General features: G+C 45.3%; 1 protein-coding gene and 1 long non-coding RNA gene across 7 annotated transcripts in view; one reads left to right on the top strand and one right to left on the bottom strand.

The window, feature by feature from the left end:
- Positions 1–13,350: 13,350 nt before the first annotated feature.
- Positions 13,351–14,887, bottom strand: LOC118532616 (uncharacterized). The gene is made up of 2 exons (XR_004915806.2): positions 14,427–14,887; positions 13,351–13,872 (listed from the first exon to the last, which is right to left on the bottom strand). It is a non-coding gene; the product is annotated as an uncharacterized LOC118532616 (long non-coding RNA).
- A 151-nt stretch (positions 14,888–15,038) lies between these two features.
- SIPA1L2 (signal induced proliferation associated 1 like 2) overlaps positions 15,039–25,425 on the top strand; it is a 216,965-nt gene continuing 206,578 nt past the window's right edge. For 4 of the 6 annotated variants that reach the window (XM_036087312.2, XM_078077712.1, XM_036087309.2 and 1 more), the window contains exon 1: positions 15,039–15,304. The gene's annotated coding sequence lies outside the window, so the exon portion shown is untranslated. Of the gene's footprint in view, positions 15,305–15,508; positions 16,133–25,425 lie in introns of those variants that run through there. The other 2 variants (XM_036087313.2, XM_036087310.2) reach the window with 1 other exon arrangement.

The following is a 25,425-nucleotide window of genomic DNA, read 5'->3' as shown; positions in this document are numbered from 1 at the left end:
GGATGTGGTCTAATGAATAGAACATGGCAAAAATGACAGGATGTCACTTCGGAGAATAGTTTAAAAAAAAGACTGTGACTTCTGTCTTGTTCCTGTTCTTGCCCGCTCACCTGTTGGCTCTCATGAAATCCGCTGCCATGCTGTGACCTGCTCTGAGGATGGACACATGCCAGAAATCACTTCACTCCAGCCTGCAGATGAATGCACCCCTGGCCAACAGCTGGATGACAGCCTCGAGAGCGCCTAAGCCAGGACACTCGCTAGGCCGTGCCTGGACTCCTCGCCCACGGAAACTGTGAGATAACACGCATTGTCTTAAGCCACGGTGTTTGCGGTGATTTGTTATGCAGCCCTAGGTAGTGAATCCACGTGGCCCCAGTATCGCGGTCTGTTCTCTTGCAGGTCAGACTGGGCCTGGCTGTGGTGGCTTTACCCATTGTCACTCAGCCCTAGGGTGGAAGTGGATGTCAGGTCTCGCTAATTGTCACGTCACCTCACCATTCTCTGTTCAAGTTTCCAGATCCCTTATCACCTGTGTAACATCCCGCCTTGAAGAGTGCTTGTTTTTCAAGGTGAATCCTCACTGAAAAGGCTAGAGCTCACCCATTTGGTAAAATACCGCTTGTTTTGTGTGTCCATGAGGCTTTTTTGTTCTTTCCATAGAAGTCAGAGGCTTGAAGGTCCAGGCCAGGGTTGTGTCCCAGCAGGAGGGGGTCCGACGGCATCCGGCCCCAGAAGTCTGCGGGGAGTGGTGGAGAAGCAAGGCATACTTTGATACCTAACTTTTTATTTGCAGTTTTGCAATCTTTTGCTCAAAGGGAACACTCACGTTTATTTAAGCTTCATTTCCCATAAACCTGGGTCTGCCCCCTAATTCAAACACACTGGATACCGAAACCACTGAAGGCCTCCACACATCCCTTTAATCCAATTAAAACAGAACTTTAATTAGAAGAAACGATCTAGAATAAATATTTTTGCCAAAAGCTTTTGATCGTTTTTATTTTCCTCTTATCACCAAGGTTTTCAATTTATATTTTTATTTGAGGTGGTCTGAAAAAAAAAGCATGTAACAACATAAAGATCAATTGGATTAGCCTTCGTTGTCGTGAATGAGCTCATAGAGTTGTTTTCCTTGGATAACCAAACTCATAGGCATTTGCTCTGAGGAACTGGCCCATAAATCTTTTTTTTTTTTTACTTGTCATATACCGAGTCTGATTCTTAGTTAAAGTCTCTTTCCTTTAGGGAACGGATAGTAACTAATAAAAGAAGGAGTGAGAGTGAGAGTCAGATCTACTCCCTGGAGAAAAGTAGCAGTCACTATAAAAGAGATTTCTATGTGACAGTCATTTTATTTGTGATGGACAAGGCAGGGAGAAGCTGAGGCTGTTCAGAGTGCGGTCCCTTTAGAGAAGAGATTCCTTCTCGGGCACAGGTCAGTGGGAGATTGACACAGATTGATACTAATGCAAAGATAATGAAAAGACACATGACCGCCACGCTAAAATTCTTTAAGAAAAATAATAGTTTAAAGAACTAGAAAAAAAAACTGAAAAGAAAAACAAAACAAAACAAAAAAACCCAAAAAAACCCTTATAACAAAATAACTGCAACAACAGAAGTTCTCGTCAGTCTTGGCTTGTAGCAGGAGAGACCAGGAAACCTGTGTAGTTTCCCTTTCTACTCTCAGATTCTGTGGTCTACGATGCCATTGCTCAGAAAGTTTCTACTCCACTCGACCAACAGCCAGTCTCAAGGAGGCAAACTCAACTCTTCTGAGTCGTTGGTTTTTAGAAGAAAACTCCCACCTTCAATATCCTTTCATCAGAACAAATGCGGAGTCACAACCAGTTGTATGCAGAAAGTGGCCCTGGGTTGAGGAGTCAGATATACTCCTCTTCTGTAACTGAGCAGGAAGCTCTCAGACTAGCTGGCTTCGGCTAACCTTGAACGATTGTGTCCATCCATCCCTTCATTACAGACTCCTGCAAGGTAAGAGCCAGGAGAGACTTAGATTATGAATTCCTTCTCCATAGTTGGCAGCCAAACAAATTGAGGTGCTTAGTGACTGAGTGGAGTCCCTAAGTCCTATAGCTAGTCTGTGGCATGGCCAGGCTAGACATAGACCACCTGGCTTCCCGGTCAATGGGAGAAGCAATTGGGTTGCCTGGTAAATATGGTGGTTACCGGTAAGATTGACTTAAAGGCTTTATCCTCCCTTAGAGGCAAATATTCAGGACTCCACAGAGGGGAGTCTCAATTGTCAGCTTTTTGGTAGTAGGACCTGTCTTACCTGAATGATAAACCCTCTGTCATGCAGAGCAATAATCATGGGAGTGAAAACGGTCAGAGGTGAATCACTAGGTTGCAACAAAGATGAATAATATTGCCATATTTTCTGTGTCCAGACTATTCCCGAGCCAGAAGCCAATGTGTAGTCTTTTTCCTTCATGCTTTGTCATCCTTGTAATTAACCTTATCTATTTTCCTACTTATAAATGGGATTAACTTTTTTTTTCACAGCAGCTACAAAGAGTAACATAGTATCATGTTTTGATAGGTCTTGTTTCCTTTGGAAAGAGCCAAACAGTTTTGCTTAGCCAAGTTTTATGTTCTGAAGGAGGGTGGAAAAGCAGGTTAATATTCTGTAGGTATACAATAATAGAACCTGCACACGACAGTAGAAATAAAATCTCTGTTCTCTCAAGCTAAAATAGAATTTCCCTGTAAAGTTCAATAACTCTGTTAGTACAAATGCTAACTGAAAATTTTAAGAACAAGAGGTTATGTTAAGGTTGTTTTTTTTTTTTCAAAATAAATATATTACAAATACTCATTCAGATGGAAATCACTGTGTGGATCAGATGGTATTTAAGAATTTAAGGGGGATTGAAATTTATGCTCATGCCACATGGATGGGCTTATGTAGTATTCAAAGGCTTTAACTTTTACATTTCCTCCTATCTGTCAATTAAACTCAATTTTTCTCGCTTACCTTTGCAGTCACAATGTAAAAATGCATGCAGTGATAAAGATAAAACAAAGAAAAAGATGTCGCCGTAGAAAAACAATTTCTGTACAGAAAAAAGCAGCCTAAAATCTTTAGGTAATAAATGTCAATTTAGGCTCAGGAGATTTCATCTTAAAGAGTGAAAAAAATCCTTTTTACATTATCTCTAATTCACTGTAAACTATTTCATTATCTTTAAAATATTTCACTGGATTTGGCTCAAAAGTAACCTTGATATGCTATAACCTTGAGGTGAAGCCAGTGGAAACATTAAAATCCAGGAAAATAGTGCCTTTATCAGAGGTCGGCAGAGAATAGGCAAGGGAAAGGTGAAAATCAGAGAAAAATGGCAGCTAAAGGAGAATTGGGAAAGACATCTTAATCCCAAACAGGCTGCTTCCCTACCTGGTTAATCTCTGGCATTCTTTGGATTTGACTTTACACTGTATCCTTCCTGACAGCTGGAGTGGATTCAAGTCCTAGGGACTATCCTCTGAATTATTTTCTTTAAAGATTTTATTTATTTATTTGAGAGAGAGAGAAAGAGCGGGGGAGGGGGGAGAGGAGCAGAGAGAGAGAGACAAGCAGACTCTATGCTGAGCATGAAGCCCCACATGGGGCTCAATCTCATGACCCTGAGATCATGACCTGAGCCGAAATGAAGAGTTGGATGCTTAACCGACTGAGCCACCCAGGTGCCCCAATCCTATTAATTATTTTTCTTAAGAATTCTTCATCTACTTATTGTCTCTTCCATTAATGACTAGGCACTGATTTATTTCAGCAACCACAGTGCCTATGGCACAATTCTTGGCACACCATTCACCCAAAGTATGTTTGATGGATAGAAGCATGGATGGATAGATGAATGGAAAAAATGGATAAATAGGCATTTATCCTAGAGTTGTGTTACATCTTGTCACATGCCCTAGACTCTTTTGGAGTTTTATAGCCCTGAGCTAGATATGAACCGGTTTCATCTATGTGACGGACCTATGGTATTGCACCCCACCCCCCAGGAGGGTGCCCAGCATACAGTAAGAGTTCAATGTGTTCATGTTTGTTGAGTGATAAGGCTAGAGAGATTCTCTGATCTCCAAAGAGCATGTAGGAAACCAAGATTACTGATATTGCTTTACAGAACGTTTGGAATGAATAAGCTCAGTGCTTAGACTATATGTTTACAATCGATACAGATGCACCTTCCTCTTTGGTGTCTTCCCCTCCATACAGTAACCACCCCCAAGCCCCTACTAGATCCTCTCTTTATATCCATGAATTGGGACTACAGTGCCAGCAAATTTGATTTTATTGTTCCACACGAATACCAGTCAATTTTCCAACTGGGAATACTAAAGATGATAATTGTATGTTGTCTAATCTTGTCTGGATAGGTCCCCTCTAGGGCTTTCTGCTGGTAAACCACTGAAAGCATGACTGGATCGGAACAAGAGCAAATGAAATGTAATGTGGTATATTCTTTGAACTAATGGGAACCTCCTGGTTCAAGGGTATCACTAATCTGCATACAGATACACAGATAGGCTTAGACATAGTTATAGTTTTTCTTCCTTTTGGACAGGCTTTAGTCAGGGAGTATACTGAGTCATAGTCAATGCAAGGCATGGTAATACATGATCAGACCGAGTATTTTGGGCTCTTGACTAATTATCCTGGCCATCAGATGTTGTATGATGCCTGGACCTCAAGTGTCACTTCTGTTCCCTTCCTGCAAAGCACCGGCTACTAGAGCTGGTCCTTGGTGGGTCATTACTATGCAATCAGAAACAGTCTTGAACAGCACACTAATATAAAAACTCTTGCCCGAGACTATGTTGCTTTGTGCTGTATTTCATACAACTTGTCTTTGGGGAGGAAACAATCATACTCTATTATTGATGACTCGTGCTATTGCATAGAGAAGAGGTGTGGGTCATGACCATAACAGGTGACCCGAAAATAATTGCTTTTCATTATTAGAATGTAGTTGGAGAGATCACTTTATCACAGTTACTTGCCCACGTATACCTGCAACACTCACTCTTCACACCCTTCTTCTTTAATTTCCTGTGGGAAATAGTTGCGTAGATAATGGGGAGCATACACATAATGGAGAAACGACCCTGTTTAAAATATAGCAAGATCAAGAGGAAACTGGAGTTCTGACCCTATGCACTCAAGAGACAAAAGCTCACTTGCATTTTCCAGGTTTTACACGCCCAGCGGGGCAAAAACTTATGAGTACTGCCCCCTGTGCTTTACTCTCTGAATAATACCATACACTTAGAGCATTCCTCAAATGTCCTTGAACAGTGGCCAAGTTGCTCAGACAGATTTATCTCCATCACTTATCAAATGTGGTTAGAGAGACAAGACATAGATTGTACCTATTACAATAATAATGAAGAGTTTGAGATAATATCTATAAAACCCAGTGACACATACACTCAATTTGGATGTGACCAAAAATTCCCTAGACGGGCTTCAAGTCCAGAAGGGGCCATGTTCAGAGGAATCACTGGTCTTTTTTGGCTCTCCCATCTGTCTGCTAATACAAAATAACTCCTCTCTACAAAATCATTGGCTGGCTCACACATTTCTGGGCATCTTCAGAATGCCCTTGATGAACGCACTTGATGAGACCCAAGTGCACATTAGTGCTTCTGCTGGTAGCTCTGTGGCCTCCATTGCATTCTCCTGGGTCACTGCACCGGCTAGGAGCTTCCAGTTCCTTCACCAGCTGGAGTAGAACCACACCTGCTGGACACCACCACCTCTACGATCCTCTTTCATCCTCCTGCTCCCTTCAGTCCCCTGCTGCTGCTTCTGCCGCCTCCTGCAGGGCACTCCTACCAGTGTCCAATGCCATTTGACTCCTGGGATAATCTCACTGCTCTGAGTCACCGTGTAATAGAAGAAAACAAATGCAACTTGCACACTGGATGTCACCTGATAATTTTAAAGGATAGCCCTCTGTCTTCCTAGAATACAGCCATGGGTGCGTGGAGGGAGGGTTCAAGATAAATTGAGATGCTTGGTAGACATCATTTTGTCCTGAGAATCCGTCCTTCCCTCCAACTCCAAGGTTCTCTAAGTGGGCATATGTATCCTTTTCCTTGGGATGAATTGATTCCCTGTAAGCTCATTTGATCACCTGCAGAGAAAATGAACCACCGCTGGGCCCATCTCCCCCTTCACCAGACACACCAGCAGAGGCCTGTCTGGGGCTAAGGTTGGGATTTTTGGCAAAGGCTGTTAGGAATTCAGATGCAGATCAGGCTTTGTGGAGGAGACAGTCAAGGTCGCTGCACACTTCCTGCCTCACGGAGTGTCTGTTCTGGTAGGAAAGACGGAGGCTACACACACGGGAAAGCAGAAGGAGGTGAGTGACGGGATGCTTCCAGTGCCACAAGAAGATGTATGCATGCCCTAAACTAGTTCAGGGATCGAAGACGATCTTCTGAGGGAGGGCTCCTTGAGAGTGAAGGATGAATAGGAGTTCGTTGGACCAAAGCAGGGAGAGAGAGGAGTTGTTGGCAGAGGAAAGTCTGTGCAGAGGCTCAGAGCTGAAGTGTGAGGACAGAACAGAATGAAAGGTGTTTGGGTTGCTGGGGGCTGGAGAGAGTGGTAGTGGCCAGATCAAGAGTTACAGTTTTACCTGGGTGGGAGGTGGGTCTGGGAAGCCTCTGAAGGTTTTGAGGCAAGAGAGGGAGGTTGTCTGATTGTGTGTAAGAAAGGCTACAGGGGGCAGATGGATAGAGAAGAGCTGGACAGGAAACAGAAGACAGGCTGTGTAGGAAGCTGTTCCTTTTGTCTTGGCAAAATGGGAAGGCACAGGAAGGATGGGGAGAAGCAGCTATAGGCAAGTGATACTTAGGCAGAAGAGGTCAAGCAAGTCCTGGTCAATGCTTGGAGAGCGCATGAAAGAGAAGGAGGAGTTGAGGAGGAGCCCTAGATTTCTGTCATGACAAATAAGTGGGTGGTGATGCCGTTACTGAAATGGGGATTACAGGGAAAGGAGTTTGGGAGGTCACATGATGGTCAAATTTGGGGATATGTTGTGACTGAGGTATATTGAGTTTGAGCTACCTTTGGGTATGTATATCTCTACTTACAGATGTTGTATATATAAACAGGTTCAGGGGTGAGCATCAAAAGAATAATAATTGTAAACACTGGAAAGAATGAGATTTTCCAGGGAGAGAAGAGTAGAACGTAATCCTGAGGGGCATGAAACGTGAAGATGGTAGAGAAGGAAAGGAGCTTCAGAGGAAGTGAGGAGTGGGCAGCAGGGAGGTCAGAGGGACTCCAGGAGAAGGTCACACATGGGGCAAAGGAAAGTGAGTGTTCCAAGAAGAAGTAGTCTGCAGGAGCCAATATTCCCGAGATCCAGAAAGCTCATGTTGGAGCCAGACTGTGGAAGGTCCAAATGTTAGTAAGGTGAGGAGAATCTGGATGTTGTCCAGGAGCATCAGGAAGCTCAGGGGAGATTTTGAACTGGAAGTCAATGCCCTTGAAGTAGTGCATATCCAGTGGTTTGGAGGTTGAGGGGCAGAAAACAAAGAGCTCATTTAAGAGAGCTGTCCACACTTGAAGAGAAAAGCACCGAAGGAGGATGGTGACCCAGGAGAGGGAAGGAGACTGGTGTGGGAGACTGCTGGGGAAAACCTAAGTGGTTTCATGTTGGATCGTGGAAGGCAGAGAAAGAGGCCCTACTGGGTCTGGTGTTTAGCAGATGATAGCAGGGTTATCATGATGTCAGGGTTAGGGAGAGAAGCCAGCCTTGGGGGAAAATTTGGTTTCCCACCTGTTGAGATGTAGATAATGTTGTGAAATACAGATGGAGGCTTTTTTTTTTTTTTTAATAGATTTTACTTATTTATTTTAGAGAGAGAGCATGTTCAAGGTTAGGGACAGAGGGGGAGAGGGAAGGGAGAGAGTCTCAAGCAGACTCCCCACTGAGCTCAGAGACCACATGGGGCTCAGGGCTCCATCTCATGACCCTGAGATCATGACCCTGAGATCACAAACTGAGCCAGAACCAAGAGTCAGATGCTTGACCCACTGAGCAACACAAGAGCCCCTGATGGAAGCTTCTCTTTGTAGGTGGATGAAAATGGCACCTGTCACAGGCTCTCTGCTCAGTGACTCCTCTGTGTATCTAGAAATAAGGAAGTAAAATAGCGTAGTGGTCAGAGTTCATCTTTGCAACCTCCACACCTGATTTTACAGTTGCCAGGAACAATGGAATTAGGAGTCCAAAGGTGTTTTGATTTTGTTTTATGGCCCTTTTCTCCTTACTTATCCTTTCAATCTTAAAATATGGGCTTAATCTGTCCATATCAAAGACTGAATGTTCAGATTTTGTAGTGAAAACTTACATTACTCCTCCATGGCCATTCTTCTCCTATTTCTGTCTGATTGCCTCCTCACCCTTCACTCTCTCCCTCCTTTCCTTTCCTTTAGGTCTCTTCCCAAGAATGCTCAAGTGCAGCTCTTTTTCTTTTTTTGATTTTATTTATTTATTAGAGAGAGATGGAGAGAGCAGGAGCAGATGCAGAGGGAGAGGGACAAGCAGACTCCCCGCTGAGCGGGGAGCCTGACTTGGGGCTTGATCCCAGGACCCTGAGATCATGACCTGAGCCGAAGGCAGATGCTTAGCTCTCTGAGCCACCCCGGCGCCCCTCAAGTGCAGCTCTTCTTGCCTAAATGCCACAGACAACCAAATGTCAGCATGAAGAAACATAATCCTGTGAATCCACCTGAAAACTGGAGAGCAGAACCTCTTTAGTCTTGATCAGACATTCTTGATCTCTATTTCTCCCTTATATGTCCTCACAATCTCTAAGAAACATCCATCCCTTCTGATGATTGAAGGGTCATCCTATAAACATTTGTCTCTTATGGACTGAGCATTTTTCTTTAGGGGTTAGCAAGCACATCCTCAAAGTAAATCCTCTTCATCCCAGTAGCTTCAGTGCCTCAAAAGCTGTTGGCAATCCCTGGTGCCCAGCCCCGGTCGCCTACAGAATGAATGACTAAGGCCGGCAGAATCTTCTGTCTGCCCCTTCCTTTTCTCCCTATCGTTTTCAACTTCTTCTTTTTTTTTTTTTTTTTTTTAAAGATTTTATTTATTTATGAGAGAGAGAGCATATGAGAGGGGGGAGGGTCAGAGGGAGAAGCAGACTCCCTGCCGAGCAGGGAGCCCGATGCGGGACTTGATCCGGAGACTCCAGGATCATGACCTGAGCCGAAGGCAGTCGCTTAACCAACTGAGCCACCCAGGCGCCCCTCAACTTCTTTTTTTTCCCAGAGGGTGAGTTTTTCCATCAACCTTGCAGAAAGATGTGGAGAGCAGTCACCAGGTACAGTAAAATGTCTTGCACATTGATGCTGCTTAGGGTTTAATTAACAACTAAAAATGTAGTTACAGGAGACTGTTAAAATTAGGAAAGCAAGGGTTTGCCAAACTGTAGACAGCTTTAGATTTATAGCCAATATTAAGGAGAAATCATGTGCAAAAGGTACATATATATGTGAATATGTATACACACAGATACATTTGCCTTTTCTGTATTAATTTCTTTAGAATTATTACCTCGCCGACTATGTGTGGCGCTTTTTAGTGTTATTATTGATAGACGCCATCTAGTGGTACAGAATAGCAGCTGCTCACAGATCAATTCAACTTACATTGTTACTGTGATTGCTTGGTCATTTCTGAAAAGTAGAACCCAAAACGCTGGTGAATGAATACTGTAAGTCCCAAATAGGAATAAAATTTGGAGGATTAAGATACAAACTTTACATCCTCTATGACAGAAAATAGGAAAATAAATATAGAACTTTATCTTTCAGTGCGATGGTCCTCCCAGTCCTCTACTCATCCATCAGCTGTTTACCAAGCCCCTCCCCTGTGCCGGATTCTGTGGGAGGGGCTGAAATAAAAGGCCAGTCCCTATTTTGAAGGGGTACCAGGAGATGGTAAACACTGGTGATGTAGCCACCGTGCTAAGCACTTTATACCCCAAATCACATGGAATCATTACCACCACCCTCTGATGTATGGTTACCCTCATCTTCTGAGGAAAATGGAACTTTGAGATGTCGCTTGTCTATAGTCATGTATCTAAGAAGCTTCCCAACCAGATTCAGAGCCAGGGTTGTCTAATGACAAGATGTGTGGGCTCCTAAAGCATCCACGATCTGGGTTTCCACCAAAGCAAGAGCAAAGGTGGAAGATGCTTTTGGATCATATGTAGTTTAGGCCTTTTTCTTTTTGTTTTTTTTAAGTGAGGTGAGGTGAGGGGGCAGAAGACAGTTGTCAGAGTGATAAAATTTGTACGAGTCGCTTAGCTGTGCGTCCGGGCTGGGGAAGGTAAAGGGAAGATGACGCGAGTAGCTGTGGGCAAGAGCTTAGATCATCAGAAGAGAAATAATCCACGTGTCTTGGAAGATTCTTGCAGAAACATTGGATTAGGAACGTTACAGCAAAGATCAACATAGAGGATTTCTTATTTGTGAAACAGAAAACAAGAAACTCTTCCCTTCTGAAAGATATTTGTCACTGATCTTCAATCCCTCCATGCATACTGCCTCTCCAAATCTTCATGCACACATCTCTACAACATGCAATTTTAAATGTATTGACTGTGCACTGTTCTTAGAATTTTCCTATGTAAAAATCCCAGCTTAGCCGTATTATACGGTTTTGAGGATGATCTGGTTACTTGTACGTAAGAATCTTCTGCACCCCCCAGAGCAGAAGTGAGCACACCAGTAGGCCTCCAGCTATCCTGGCAGAATTTTTATTTTTTATCAGAATAGTTTTCTTCTTTGGCTCCTATGGGTAATATGTGATATTTAGCACAACATTTAATAACTCTTACCTTATTCTATTGAGTTTCACTTGAAGAGGAATAGGTTTTTTCTTTTTATCAGGACTACTGGAATACTTACAACCAGAGCCAGTAGCCCAGGTTTCTGAGCTGGAGCTTAACCATGTTTTTTTTTGAATTGCACCAGAAGTTGGCACTTTTTTTTTTTTTTTTTTTTTTTTTTTTTACTTTATAAGACCACAGCCTAACAAGTTTCTGTTGGGAGAGCTTGCCATTTTGAAAGGAAGGTGAAGCAATGCCTATATGCTTGTCCGCTTGGGATGATTTCCCTTCTAGGAAGAAAATGGGATCTCGAACGGACAAAGCACTAGATAAGTATATGTTACATAAGTGAGAAAGCCTGTGCTCGGCCAAAGGGCACAGCTGTTTCCCAAGCATGCCTCGCACTGTTTGTTCCTGTGTCTTTGCCCATTGAGCTGCTTCTTGCTGGTAGTGTTCTCTTCTCTCCTCCCTTCTCGGCGGGTTTGGTATCTTTGATGAACCCTTCCCCCCTTGGCTCAAGCTTTGCCTGCAGGCAGTTGGCTCTCCCGCTCTCCCTGTGGGCACCATTCATCAGTGGTCTCTGAGCACCTGCTCCTTATCATGAAATTCACAAACAATGGTGTTCAGACCTTGGGGTCTTTTGAGTCTCTCAGAACGCCCTGAAGGTAGTATGAAATGAATACACATTTGTTGCAATTTATGAATATTCATTTGACTTAAAAGAAGTACTTTTTAAAAGAGGGTTGAAAGTAGAAAGGGGGAAGAGGAAATGAGGGTGGGAATCGAAAACCTTATTAGCTTAGATAGCCATTTGGGTTTATTACGGTGCATACATATGGTTTGTAGGGAGAAACTCGCTGTAGTGGGTTAAGAAAATAAGACTCCTGTTTTGCTAAATTCAAAGGTAAATAGATACGAGTACTAGCCAAGGTCAGCCAACAAGCTCAAAATCTTGGAACGGCGTAGACAGCCAGTATGTCTTTGAACTCTGTGCCTTTTTACACCATTTGGAGGAAAAATAGGTAAGACTGATATTGGAATTATTTCAAAAGGAGTTGATGTGCTGATTCAGAATTGTAAAGAGGATTAATCCCTTGAGTTTATTTCTTTAGGAACCATTGAGAGCACGGTGAAATGCACAGGAGCAGAGGCGGAAAGTGAACAAGGCGGGAGGAAGCCTGGACCTGAGGGAAGGGGACAGTGACAAGATGAACACATGACCCTTCACTCTAGCTTTCGGGCAAATAGAGTGTCATACTTCAGAGTTGATATTTTTCTCTAGAACTTCAGCAAAATTTATAGCTTTAATAGAAAAAGATTTTTTTTCCCCCAGTAAGATATCCTAAGGCCAAAATACTGCACTGATATCTTACCAGGGGAGGTAATTTCAGTTTCTACCCTTCCCCAAAAAGACATGAAACAAGAGGGCTGATGCAAACACCAGTGAGGAAGGACATAGGCATTAAATCTAATAGTATTTCTAGAGTATGTTTTTGGGGAAGAAGACTCATTCCTGAGCTTTGTCCCTTGAAGATCTCACAGTATGTTACAAGGCAGGCACCTTGTTGGGCTGGCCCTGGGCACCATCGCCACTATCCAGCATTGGCCAGACATGGCAAAGGGGCTCAGTATATGTCTCCTGAAGCCAGAGACATGGTGACAAGGGAGGGCTGCATGTGACCTGGGGCCCTGGGAAATCAGAAACTCTCGCGGGCTTTCATAAACGCAGACAGCTGATTACTCTGCAGTGTCCCTTACAAGCACTTATAAAAACGCCACCAACTTTGGTAGTGGCCAAAAGGGCCCAAGCTATTTTGGTTTTAGTTCGCAAAACACAAGGAGAAAGATGGTAACGTGGGAGAGGAAGAGAATTGTGGCTGACATCATTGTGAGTCTGGGCAGACGTCCTTATAAGGTCGCTCCGTACTGGACATTAAGGAACACATCCGGATAATGGGCACTTGCAGCTGCAGCAGCAAGAACCACCTTAGGGCCAACCCACTGACTGAGACAGTCTGAGCCATCGGTCAAATTGCAGGGGAACCGTGGTTCTGTTCCTTAAGCCCTTACGAAATAGTGGGAAAGACAATGAAACGAGCAACAATGTGAAGCTTGAGAAGTACTGTGATAATGAGTTATGAAGGGAACCATGTTCTCCCTAGGCTCCCCCAGGAAACGTCTGTCCATGACTGCTACTGTGGGATTTTGTTCATACCTCTAGTAGAGCATCTACGATGTACGAGGATCGTCACCTGTGAGACGGTGAGCTGAAGAGCAGGGCCCATGTCCTACGTGTTCTCAGATCCCCTGCTCTTAGCATCTTCTGGAACATCACAGCGTCTCTGTATTGTGTTTGTTGAATGAATAAATGACAATCTTGTAAGTGCTGATAACGGGGCAATAGTTGGGAAGCCCAGCAAACCTGGAGCCCTCAGAAATTTTGTCATGTCATTGTAACACTCTCTGACCTGTTTTATTACACCCACTCTCATATATTAGACACATATTTTACAAAGGGATATAAAAGATTGTACGAGATGTACACACTTTAGATAACAGAGAAATACAGCATGGGAGGAACACCCTCTAATTTTTCACAGGGTTATGTTCTAGGGAGTGTTTGTGATGGGGAAGTACACACAACTTTATCTCTCCAGGAAGAATTCTGCCTCTAGAAAGAGGAACTGAAAGCCCTGAATCCAGTCTCAGGAAACCGCCAGGCCAGCTTACCACCACTGCAAAAGCCAGCTCAGGAAATGCTATGGTGGGGCTGAAAGGTATGTTAGAGACCACCTACACCTGTCTACTTCTGCTTAGAGGACTCCCACTGTCCTTGGTTAGGCAGAGCCAATGCCACCGCAGCTTAAAAAAAGTCTTCTCTTAAAAGACTTCCTTAAATTTTTCAGCAACCAATTCAAGTGTCGAACAATTTATATTAATAGTTTCAAGTGGTGCTTCCTCCTGGGTGATCGACATTTCCTAGGAAAGTAGAAAAAGATGGGTATAAAAAGTTCATTCCCTCCTCCTCCAGATAAAGATCTAAAAGCATTCCTGCTCTAGCTTGAGGATTGCCTGGCGGTGGGGTGGGCGGGCTCGGGGCTGGGCCTGGGGCGCCTGGACTTCTTGCCTCATAAGCAACCCCACCGCCCCCGACGCCCCCACCCACGACCAAGCTCCGAAAGTTTTAATCCCCGTAGCATTCCTGCGCGCTGGCATCTACCTGACCTTGTCTTAACGTTCTATTTATTTATACGTTTCTCCGTGCCACCTCCCACCTCAGCCCTGGGGGCAGCGGCTCTGCCAGGGTAGTCCCGGGGCGCCCTCCCGGGGCTGAACACAGTAGGGGCACCGTCTGGGTAGTCCTGGGACGCCCCCCTCCCAGACCCGCACACAGTAGGGGCACCGCCTGGGCGGGCCGGGGGCGCCCTCCCAGGCCCGCACACAGTAGGGGAGCCGCCTGGGCAGTCCTGGGACGCCCCCCTCCCAGGCCGGCACGCAGTTGGATCTCGCTCCTCCTGCGGTCCTCTGCTGACCCCAGTGAGGCAGTCGACTGGGCTGTCGCCGACCTCGGCGATTCTGCTGCGTTTTGGGGCAGGTGTCCGCGCAACGCCCGCGACTGGCTGTGTCTCCTCGGCCGGCGACACTCAGACTCCGGCGGCGCGGGGACCTGAGCGCCGGGCGGGCGCGTCTCTCAGAGTGGAGGGCCGGGCAGGGTCGCGACGGCGCGAGGTGGCCGCTCGGAGCCGGACTCGGGGATTTTAACTTATTCCAGCCAGAGGGGTAATAGGAGTCCGCGGAGGGCGCCGTCGGCCCTCCCAGTGCGCGGGTCCAGGTAGGCTGCACCTCCCTCGAGGTCGCCGGGCGCCGCGGCCCCGCGCTCCGGAGTCCCCTCCCAGGGAAGGGCGTCCGAACCCCCGCGGGACGCGCCGCTCTCGCGCGCCGCGGGGCCTGGGAACAGCGCACCGGCTGAGCCCGGAGCCCCGCGGGGCGGCGGGACGGACGGCGCCCGCGCCCAATCGCGGGGCGGGGCCGAGGGGGCCTGCAGGCGGCGGCCAATGGGAGGCCGCAGAGCGGGCGGGGGGCGGTGCCGCCGGGCGGGCGGGCGGCGGCGTCGGGAGCCGGCGCGGCAGACCGGGAGCCCGGGAGGAGCAGGCGGAGCGGGAGGAGGACGACAGAGGAGGAGGAGCAGCGCCGCGCCCCCGCCCCGGCCGCCCGCCCGCCCGCGCGAGCTCAGGCCGACAGCTCCAGCCGCAGCCGGCGGGTCCGGGCCGCCTCCCGCCGGAGCCCGGCGCCGGCAGAGTCCGGGCCGATGGGCAGCCCCGGGCAGCGGCGGGCGGCGAGGCTGCGGCCCCGGTACGCGCCGCCGCGCGCTCGCGGGCTGTAGCAGGTCCCGGCGGACTGCGTCTCTGAGGTGCGTGCCGGGCGAGCGGACGGGGAGCGAGGCGGGATCCGCTCGGGGAGCTTTCGTGTGGTGTCCGCGCACGGCCTCGGCGAGGACTGTCCCGGGGTGAAGGGGCTGCTTCGGGGGCTGACGGCGGGGCCGGGGGCAGGGCAGGGGCGCGGGGCGGGGGTCCGGCTGGCAGATGCGCCCGCGCTCCGGAGCCCCGGGTGCAGGAGGAGCCGCCGCCGCTCGTTCTCTCAAAGTTATCGATCGGCAGAAAGGTTATTCCCGTCTTGGTGACACGAGCACTAATGAGGACCTCCTCTGGGTGCGCAGCAACTCCTCCGTGACTAACCTAAGAGCAAAGATAAAAGGCTGCCGGACGCGGTGCACTGGCGCGCCGGGCGGGGTGACTTGCTGAACTTGCTGCGGGGTGTATTCCCCCGGGAAGGTGTGCGCCCCCAGCGCGCGCCCTAGCCGGCGCCCGGCTCCCTCTTTGTAAGATCCCGAGCCGGGGCGAGCGCCCTTCCAACTCGGCGCGACCTCCCTTCGGGGTCCCAACGGCTCTGCCACCTCCCCGGTGTCCATGCCTCGCTCCATCCTCCGCTCCCGGGCCTTGCCGGGTCCCCCTATATTATTAAAGCTAGTTTGACCACGTCCTGGGAGTATCCCCACGAGCACCTACAGATTAATTTTCAACCGTGCCACAAACCCAAAGAATCAATTTCGGTTCATCATCTACAAGAGAGAGCTGATGCTTCTGGGGAAGAGAAAACAACTTGGCATTACCCCTCTGGGAGATATTTGTCATCATTAACCTGCTTCAGTTAAATTAATTCAGCCCAAGATGACTCCAGCGTGAGTATTGGAAAAATCAAGTGCATTGGTCACGGAATTGTGGTCACCAAAACATGATTTTGGTCAAAATAAAATTGTGCATGTTTTGGATTTTGTGTAGATTAGAGTTGGTTGTCGTAAGGATGGCCTTTTTTTTTTTTTTTAAACAAAGAATCTTGACGATTCTCATAGGTTTGCTCTCAGTAAGTTCAAAATAGTCACTAAGATTTTTCTTTTCTTTGCCTCTTTTGTCTGCAGTTTTCATTTCTAAATGTTAACACTAGATGGCTTTCTTATTACAGGCATTTAGTAAACTGGGCTTTTGAGTTGGCTATCTGCAATCCTGGCGGCAATTTTTCCAGTTTTGCAATTAGTAATGGGAGAAAAAAATCTCTAGAACTGTTGCTTTCTTTGAAATATATGACTTCTTTATATAAAACAAACATCTAGATTTCAAGAGGTGTCCTATTACTTCTGGCATTCCTAAAGAGGAATTTCAAGAGACAACTTGGTCACCATTTTTAGTCACAAATTTAAGGATGTCTGTTTCATGTTTTGATTTATTTGAGGAATACATTTGAGGAATGTATTTAGACAGCATTTTCACTTACTATGTTTACTGCTTAATTTAGTAGTTCACTGCTTGGTTCAGAGACGGATAAAAGACTATTATTCATGGGAAAGTGCAGTCTTTCTTGAGTTTTGGATATAGATATAGCATTGATTCTTCCTAAGATTCCAGTGATGCAGGTAGTTGGAGTCTATATGCATGATTCATACCAAGGATTGTGTTAGGGGCATCTTTATTTCTTTCTCCCTAATTGGTACTTGGTTTTTCACTTCTAAGCACAACCCCTTTTATGAGAAGTACAGTAGCTTGTAGTTGGCCATTTTAGCAGAAGCAGGTTCTCAGTTAAACGTTTTTAGTCCTTTTTTTCTAAAGCAAGACCATGGCAGCCTGTCCAGATCTTGCCTCGGTAGGCAAACTTGTTCATAAGCTGGAGAAATATCTTAGACTTATTTTATAGCTGTCGTTTATTGTGTGTCTTGCCCAGCTTAAAATACGACATGTTGAATTTGTTTGTTCTAAATTAGAGTGTATTCATAAATAGCTGAAGGGGAAAAAAAAAACTCTCTAGCAAACATCTGGGAAGTAGGAAATGAAATCAGAAACAGCTTTTATCAGTACCCACATGCTACCTATAGATGGGGTGAAATGAACTTGGGTAAGAAGCAGTGTAAGCATTTGGTCTGGAAAATACGAGCTAAATTGCAGGTATGGAGTTAGAACGTCTGGCCTTGGGTACAGGCTGCAGATTTTCCCCAGCTGATTTAAGTGTCTATTTTTCATCAGATGCTTATTTTTTTAAGTCCTAGCCTTTCTTAAAGAGCTTTAACTTTATGGAATGTGATAGGGGAATTATCAGAGCACCATGGTTTGGCTTTTATGATGTTTACTCTAGTTACAGCTGTGTACTGGGGGTTTGTAAGTTGTTTTCCCCCAGCCCTTGTGACTGGAATGGTATTTTAAAGGATTCCTTGATACCTGAGCTTAGTAAACACCTGTCTGCCTGGGGATCTTTTCACCTGAGGCAAAAGGAGTAGTGGGTTATTCATTTTGATAATCTATCTGTTCTTGAAAGTGAGGAAATAGTAGTGAGCTACCTTGAAAGGGCAACTGTCTGGTAATCGAAACTGGCTTGAAAGTGTTTATGTTTGGTCATCAAAGCTAATTTAAAAGGGGTTGTGTTTACGGCATACTTTGCAAAGAACTATGTGTTTAAGTGGGTACTGCTCCCATCGGAATCCCAGCCATAATTGGTAAATGCAAGGTGTTTTGGTGGTTTTTTTGTTTTTGGGTTTTTTTTTTTTTTTTTTTGAGATTGAGGAAGGCATTGAGTCTTTGCATTTCTTTTTTTTTTTTTTTTTTTTTTTTTTTTTTTTTAAAGATTTTATTTATTTATTTGAGAGAGAGAGAATGAGAGACAGCATGAGAGGGAGGAGGGTCAGAGGGAGAAGCAGACTCCCTGCCGAGCAGGGAGCCCATGCGGGACTCGATCCCAGGACTCCAGGATCATGACCTGAGCCGAAGGCAGTCGCTTAACCAACTGAGCCACCCAGGCGCCCGAGTCTTTGCATTTCTGATCTACTTGTCCTGGCAGTTTAGGATTACCTATCCTTTCAAAGACATGCTGAATTTGAAAATTTAGACTGTTGTTAACTGAAAAGCAAAGCAGTTTTTGTTCTGTTTTGAACTTGAATGAGATATGACGTACAGTTCTAAAGAATACAAGGAACCATGTTCCAGATTTTTCTACTCCTATGAATGTACCTAATTCCCTTGCAGGGTGATAGAATAGGGAGAGTGTTAGGCTGGAGGGACAGAAACAGCTAGTTTCCTGCCTCTACCCCCTGGCACGAATGAGTTTGGATGAAGTATTTCCGTGATCCCTTTCAGCACCAACATATTAGATTTCTTTCACATTTAAAATAAAGGTATTAGAGTAATGGACATGACTGATGGTGATAGTTGATATTTTTTCATGATTTTGTCTTTTCTTTCGTTGTCTTATCATGTGTTTATATACGGGCACTGGCTTGATGAACTCGGTTTACCTCGGAATCAGTGATTCAGAAATTGCTTTTCTGTTCCAATCACGTTTAGCTGTGACCCCTTCAAAGGAAAGAGAACAATACAACAGGACTTTAAATGCTTAACTTCAGAGCTAAATTATTTTGGTCCTTCCTGGACTTGATTCATAAGCTTTGGTTCCCAAGAGTGGTTGAAGTGAGCCAGATCTGACCCACAGTAGAGGTTCTGTGTCTTGAGAAATTTCATATTTAGTGTAACCCAATTCCATAATACTTCCCTCCCCCCCCCCCGCCGTATGGCCAAGTGGGGTGATAAGAAAGAAGGAAAGAGGCAATAGTTGAGTCTAGTTGCTGTAGCATCTCCGTACTACAATGGTCCTTAAGGTTATCCCTTCCTTGCTGTATTGTTGCTGTATTTTTTGTTTTCATCCACCTGTAAAATTTAAAAAACAGAAACAAGAGCAGATTTTAGGGATCATCCCATTTGTCAGTATGTGATGCCACACAAACATTGAAAATTAAGGACAACAGTTACTATCTGTTTTCAGTGCATTTCATCAAGATATATTGATATATACCCCACTCCCCGTCTTCCCCACCCCCCAAAAAAGGAAGAAAGAATATGCATGCTGTCAGACAGGAAGGTTCTTCCCCTCCAGAGGGGACATTTGTTAAAATTATCCCACACGTGCATATATACCATCCCATACACGGATACTTTTTCCTTTTTCACCGCCCAGTGAAAACTTCACTGAGGACCAGGATTTGGAAGTCACAGCCCAACCCAACTAGCCCTTCTGTGATGCTCGGATCTCTTTATATGCTCTACAAGTGGTCTTCCAGCAATACCTGAACATTGCCTGCAAGGGGTGGAGAGCGCCACCCTTCGGATGTTTTAGACTACTAGAAGCTGTTTTTTACCTGTGGCATTGAAATCTAATTCTACCTGTTGATTTGCTTTCTACTCCCTTGGTGGCCTGTAGAACAGATCTTTCTAGAGATGCATTTCAGTTACTCACTGAGCAACACCTGTCAAAGTTGGACCCAGAGCTGAAGTCTTCCCACTCAGCTTGACCTGTGCAGAGTAGGAGTGCCCTTCCTTCCTCTTTGCATGTCCTGCTTGCCCTGATGGAGTCCAAGCGTGCATTCACTTTTTTTGGTGGCCACGCTCCTCAGACTCCGTGAGTTTCCTGTTCGCTAAAACCCCTGAGTCCTTAATCACATGCTGCCATTAGCCACGTCTTGCTTTCCTGTACAAATGTCATTGTGAGACCTAACATGTATTGTGCTTTGTTTTGCTTTGTTTTAGCTGGTTCTACCCCTGGTGCTTCTTGGAATTTGACTCTGTTATTTAGCATCTTTGTCTGCTCTCCAAAAGAAATGTTGTCTGCAGAGTACATCAGACTGGTTTCGATACATCTCTACCTAAGTCACTGATGAAATTGTTAAACTGGCTCAACTATGAGTCGTGCCTCTAGAAGCTTCCAGGTTTACAAGGAGATGTACTCCTTTAACCAAGGAGTCTTGGTTCTAGTTAGGTTACTAATGCACCTAATTTCTTACCAACTGGCCCCTATTTCTCTGCCTTTTCCATGCAGATGTCCTGGGAGAGCATGTCAAACCTCCTTTGCTGCTTCTACTGCCCAAGTTACCCTAAGACAGAAATGAGTTCAATTTTAGTGTGTCCCTGGTAATTAGAACCTCACTCTGCATGGTTGGTGAGTAAGAAATATTCGTTTAATGACTGACTGACCGAATGACTTAGAAAATAGGGCCCCACTGTGACCTCTGACCCCTGGAGGTCTTAGGCACTAAAAAGACTGTGGGAAAGATCAGAATGTTGTTGGACTTTCCACACTTATTTTGTAGCTGGTTATTATTTTATTTTGCATAGCTTTCAGGTAGCGGAGAAGAGAACCATGATCTTTTCCCATTTTCCCAGTGTTTTGATTATCAGTTAGTAGATGCTCTTCCCTTCCTATTTCCTGAATATATGTAGTCCTGAGGGGCTTCTTGAGCTCCGCCCACTGGATTACTCCATATTTTTCACTTCAGCATATTTGCTAAATCTGGAAGAAGCTCCCAGTTAGTGGAGCTCTTCAAGCAATCAGAGTCGTCCAAAGTAGGCTGTTTAGTTGTGCATTCAGTTACTCATAAGTAAGAAAATCTAGGTAGAGAGCCAATGTTAAAAATTGTTACTGTGGAAAGTCAGAACTCTTGGATAAATAAAAAAATTATGTATGCTGAGATGAACTATTTGTGGAGACTTAAAAAAGCATTTCTGATGGCAGTGCTTAGGGCATGGTAGCATGGGTAGTGAGCATGATGATTGCTTTCCCGGTCTTCTTGGGGGCTTCATAATGCATTTGATTCCTGGTTGAACAGTGGGAATTCACATGGTTCAGAAATAGCTGTGGGATACCGTCTCCTTTGTAGTGAAGTTTCTAATAAGTAATTTTAGGAATTACAGTTTTCGTTTTTCATAAAGGACAAAAGCTGTCGTTGAGTGTTTAATACCTCAATCCAAAGAACAGTGATTTCCTTGTAGTAGGTTTTCTAAATTTTCTTCAATGTGCATACCCCTTCTGTACAAAATCACGTATTTAAATAAATGTCTGTACATGTATGCCTCTGCATATATATAGGTTTGTGTATGTGCATTTGTGCGTATGTATATATACACATGTATGCATGTAAATGTACCATGCTAAGATATGGACATTATAAAATATAAAAATACACATTTTAAGAAGAGTGGTATTAAAAATAAATAGAAGTGGAGTATTTCCTTTTGCATTTCAAAGGCTCTTTTGTTACCCTTCAAAATGTGTGGCCCCAGTCCGGAGACCCTTACTCTACCACCCTCTTGGATTAGAGTTCATGACCGTTTGGAAGCAGTTTCTCAGGGGCCTGTCAGCATCTTGCAAAGGAAGTTTAAGACAGACCCTATCCTTACAGGGCCCTCTGTTTACTGTATTTGTTCCTTTTTTGAAGACTTTTTTTTTTTTTTTTTTTTTTTACTTTGGGCTGTTCTCTTCCAGAATTGCTTATGGGTTACTTAGTTAGGGGTTTCATTTTGGGGGGGGGAGGGGATAATGTATTGGGGGATACCGTTCTCCTTGGACCGTTTCTGATTCAACTCAGCTGTGGAAGAAGCATCCTACTATCACACATAGCCCAAACTAGCTCCACGATCAGGACAGAGGGATGTAACTAATTCATTTGCTCATCTGGAAACTTCTGAAGCGTAAGAACAATTTTTTCTTTTTTTTTTTTTTAAGATTTTATTTATTTATTTGGCAGAGAGAGACACAGCAAGAGAGGGAACACAAGCAAGGGGAGTGGGAGAGGGAGAAGCAGGCTTTCTGCTGATCAGAGAACCTGATGTGGGGCTCGATCCCAGGACCCTGGGATCATGACCTGAGCCGAAGGCAGACGCTTAACAACTGAGCCACCCAGGTGCCCCGAGAGAACAATTTTTTTCTTTTTTCTTTTTTTTTTTTTAAGATTTTATTTATTTATTTGAGAGAGAGAGAATGAGAGACAGAGAGCACGAGCGGGAAGAGGGTCAGAGGGAGAAGCAGACCCCCCACTGAGCAGGGAGCCCGATGCGGGACTCGATCCCGGGACTCCAGGATCATGACCTGAGCCGAAGGCAGTCGCTTAACCAACTGAGCCACCCAGGCGCCCGAGAACAATTTTTTTCTTAAATAGGCTCCATACCCAGAGTGGAGCCCATTGCAGGGCTTGAACTCAGGGCCCTGAGATTGAGACCTGAGCTGAGATCAAGAGTCGGTTGCGTAACCGACTGAGCCACCCAGGCGCCCCTGAAGAGTAAGAACATATTTAAAAGTACAGATTAATAGTACAGTTCTGCCTGTGTGTGTCGTTGGCTAGAACTGTGGCACAACCAGCCCCTCCTGTGGGGGAGTTAGGGAGACTAGCCACCCAGCCTCTCCAGGGCCCCTGGTGCTGAGGCAGACCTTCTGAACTAGCACCTCCCACCTCATCCTCCTTCCTTTGTACTTTCTGCTCTCCTGTACTCTGCTTGACCTTAATCTGTAGCACTTACGATTGCCTGATGTTATATTGTGTGTGTGTGTGTGTGTGTGTGTGTGTGTGTGTATTTTTCAGTTAGGCTCCACACCCAATGTGGGGCTTGAACCCACGACCCTGAGATCAAGAGTTACATGCTTTACCGACTGAGCCAGCCAGGCACCCCCAGTATTGTACCTTCATTGTTATATGTTTATCTTCTGTCTCACTTCGGTAAGACATAGGAGCCAAATGGGAGGGCCATTTCTGGTTCACTCCTGTCTTGCCTGTATTTCCATGGATTTTGCCACATAATAGGCTCTTAGCAAATAAGTATTTGTTAAAGGAATGATGGAGAGCCGTGGGTTTAAACATGAACCAAGTGTGTATCTTGGCTTTTGTTGAGCTTTAAGTAGTGTTGCCGAAAAAGTTCTGATGATTTCTTCTGTAAATGGCCTATCTAAACAACCTTTCATACTTCATTTTAAATCTTTTCCAGGGCATTTGAGATGACCTGTGATTGGACTTTGATACCGAACTGGTGGAAGTGGAGAAGTAGTTCCTGAAGGGAGTGAGAGCCAAGGTCCATCTCTTCCATGAGGACCTTGGTAGCCCGGGCGTGGTTCTGGGATCTGGGGCACCCTAGGGATGGCCTTCTTTCCATGAGAGAGTGTGGTCTGCACCTTTCCCAGGTTTCAGAGTCTCAAGTGCACAGCCCTGTTAGAATCCGATGAGGCTGCAGTTCACTTAACCCTGGTTTGGGCTCATTATTAAACATGACTGGAAAGACGTGATTTCTGAATTGTGCAGAGTCACCTGTAGACTTTCACCTGTCAGTTCATTAGCCACGATCATCTCTAGAGGAGACAATGGACTTTTGAAACCTCATCAGTAGTATACTGTATATCTCTTGTTGACCTAGCACTTCTGAGGTTTGCAAGTGCATGAGAGTTACTTATGCCTTAAATATAGTAGGCGTTCAGTTAAGCATTAAAGTCTCTCATCTTGAATATCCTGATACAGTAGTATTCAGGAATTCAGAGGGCTGTCATTCTAACTCCTGTTTGGGTAAATCTGTGTGAGGATGTGCTGTGAGGAAATTTGAGGCACGACTGAGAGACTCAGCTGAATAATAGTAAAATCACCTCATTGACCAACCGATTTTGCTTACTTGAGGTCATTGGAAGTCATTTGCTGGGAATAATGCATCTGTTTTCCTATTTAAAAACTTTCGTGTGATAGTAAGAGTGAGTGATGGAGACCAATGTTTTTGACTTAGGAACGGAATAAAGAATTGGGGAGGGGTATTCTTCAAAATTAATGCAAAAACAGTGATTGTGCTGAACTTTCATTGGTTTTCTCTCACATACTTACCAAGAACCTTGTAAGCTGATGGGATGACCCCCTTTCAGTGACACAAAAACTAAGGCTCTCGGAGAGAACACATGCTCTTCCAAGTCTTCTTAATCTTCGACTTTAAACCCGGTCTCTTTGCTCCAAAAACAGGGCCCTTTCCTCTCTTCCCAGCTGCCTTGGGAGGTATGGTTGTTTCCAGGGATCATGGAAGGAGTAAATGCAAGAGGGAGGAAGTAAAGAAGGTGCATGCCCAGGAGAATGGTGGAATCCAACCAGTTGTCCCTGAAAAGGGGAGAATAGGTGGCCCAGGGTTAGGCTGACGCATCTGACAAATGCCCCATTCTATCAGCCAGTGGATCGTCTGTTATTAATTAGAAATGTTGTAATTTGTGGTGGGGTAGCCGATTGAATCTGTTTATCTGTCCTTTGTTGGGAAGCGAGTGGAACATTTCTTGAGCTCCTGTGCCTTTGCCAAGATTAAAAGAAGTATAAGAGGAAAACAATTTTTGTTTTGCATTTATACTTTGCCAGATTTGCATAATCTTTGTTTGAGCCAGTTGAATGTGAATCCCTAAATAAATTTCAGGCATTTAAATATTTAAAAGGATCATCCACAGCACTTTACTCACCCAAAGAATAAGTGCTTACAACAAAGAGAAGAACCCCCTTGCAGATGTAGCCCATACAGACTCTGTTCACCTTGTCATTGAATTATAAAGCATTAATAGCAAAGCTGACATTGGAACATTGGCTGAAATGCTCGGCTGGCTCTCTTCCAAAATATTGTTTCCCTGGTAGAGAAAGCAGGACGGTTTGTTTAAAGTTGGCAGCTAGCCAGCCCGGAGGGCTCTGACGCAATCACTGCAGTCACTACTTTGCTCCGACTGCTAATTTTAGGGCAGTTAAATCGGGGTGATGTCTGGTGACTGCAGTCACTGTACGTCTGGTGGCGTGGAGCTTTCCAGACCTGTCCTCCGAGCCTGGCATCGCCGGGAGGTGAGGAGTGCTGGGGAGCAGGGCCCTCGCGGGGCTGCAGGAGACACCGCCTGGAATCTCACTATTTTCTTTGTCACTCCGTCAACAAATCCGTCTCCCAGTACACTTGGCCGTGGGAGGTGTTGAGGATGGAGGCAAGTGTAAATAGAGGCTCCCGCCTTCCCCGGGGCAGCCCGCTGACAACATTCTCATGTTTTCCTTGCTCTGCCTGCAAGCGCTGGGCTGGTTTATCGCTGAGCTGCTTCCGCCTTCTCCTTTTCTGGAAAAGGGAAAACCGAGGAGCAAGATGATAATTTTTGGAAAGCCATTTGGAGCACTGTATGGAAGAGCCCCAG

This window comes from Halichoerus grypus, chromosome 7 (genome assembly GCF_964656455.1).
Source record: "Halichoerus grypus chromosome 7, mHalGry1.hap1.1, whole genome shotgun sequence".
NCBI lineage: Eukaryota > Metazoa > Chordata > Mammalia > Carnivora > Phocidae > Halichoerus > Halichoerus grypus.
Note: the sequence above shows the minus strand (reverse complement) of the source record. Positions and strands in the feature narration are given on the sequence as shown.